Raw genomic sequence first — 1,604 nt, forward strand, 5'->3', positions numbered from 1 at the left:
TCAGTGCCCTGAGTACAAATCTAATAAAGAAAAGGATGAGTTTTTAGTGAGTGCAGAGATTTCATAAAGGCAGAATCTCTCTTTAATGAAGAATTGCCAGGAATAGGATGTCAGCTGCTGCAGGAGCAGATGGGGACCTTAAATTGTGGATCATACCAATTGGGATTGCAGGGGTCTCTTAGAACCACAGACTAATAAAAGTTGGTAAAAAGCTTTTTATAGAAAAAAAGAGAATAAAATTTATTTGAAGATATACATTTACCTACAAAAGGGAACCCTTCATGCTGAATATCGGGATGGCATGGGAAGCCTGACATTGTAAATTCAATGATGGTTGATCACTTTTTAGTGATTGCAAAGATTTCCACAGGGCTGATCTATTTTTAATGAAGAATTGTCAGGAAGAGGAAGTGAGCTGTTGCAGAAGTGGATGGAGACTTTCAAATTGTGGATTGAATCAATTGCTATCGCAGGGTTCACTTAGCACCGTCAACAAAAAAAAAAAAGTTGGTAAAAAAACTTTGGTGTTCGGGAGCCCTATATGCTGGAATAATGGAATAATGGATGAATGGGTGGGTAACACATGATGGTGAAGGAATGGAGCTCATACATCTTTCTTTCTTTCCATCCTTCTCTCCCTATAGAAACACACAGCACATATCTCACACCACTTATACAATCAAACCAAAAGTTTGAAGTGGACCTGTATTTGTCCATGCATGGTGAGTAATGTGTAAGCGTTACACTTCCAAGTATTAATTACCTCTCATATTGATCTCAGTACTCCCCCTGATAATGCCAATTTACAAAAGAATGGCACCATCATTGTTCAGGCATCTTCCAGGCTTAATATTTACTTCCTGAGATGTTGACCCAGAGATGACACAATCATGTAAATTCTGGTGGCCATGCAACTTTTTTCATAAATACTCACAGATCAGCCTTCTGCTGCAACCTCTTATTTACCCTCAAAGTTCCAATGTCGCCATTTCATCAGTAGGGTAAGAAGACTGAGGAAAGTTTCTTAATACCTGCAGCAGATTGATGAAATCATCTCCGCCCAGGCAGAGACACTGATGACCACAATGACTTTTTTACTAAATACGAGGTTAGAACTTGTAGGTTAGAACTCTTGTTATTATGTTGATGTATATAGTGACTTGTCTGGGCCATTTATTTATGAACTTACTGAAAGGACCTCTTTAAGCAAATCCTTCTGCTACTTGGTAGACCTCCACGTTCTCCACAGATGTTACTTATGCCCCAAGCCCTTTATGATATTTATATATCACGATGGAAAAGAATTCATATTTAACGGCAGAGCTATGATGCAGGATCTAATCACCCAATAGGATTCTGCATTGAGCGTCGTTCCTCAAGTGAGACAATGTAGAGCTCATGATACTGTGTCACTGGGGGATAATAACACTGTGATGAGATACCGGGAAGTGATGGAAGACAATATTATCCCTTATCGGCCCTCTAATGTGATCCTGAGATTTGTTGACAAGAAAGGCCTGTTGTTGTGAGATAACAAAGAACAGAGCGAAGTCATCTCACTAATTACCGCAACGGGATTTCAACACTTCCAGTCCCATCGATTG

Source organism: Pyxicephalus adspersus, chromosome 7 (genome assembly GCF_032062135.1).
Source record: "Pyxicephalus adspersus chromosome 7, UCB_Pads_2.0, whole genome shotgun sequence".
Lineage (NCBI taxonomy): Eukaryota > Metazoa > Chordata > Amphibia > Anura > Pyxicephalidae > Pyxicephalus > Pyxicephalus adspersus.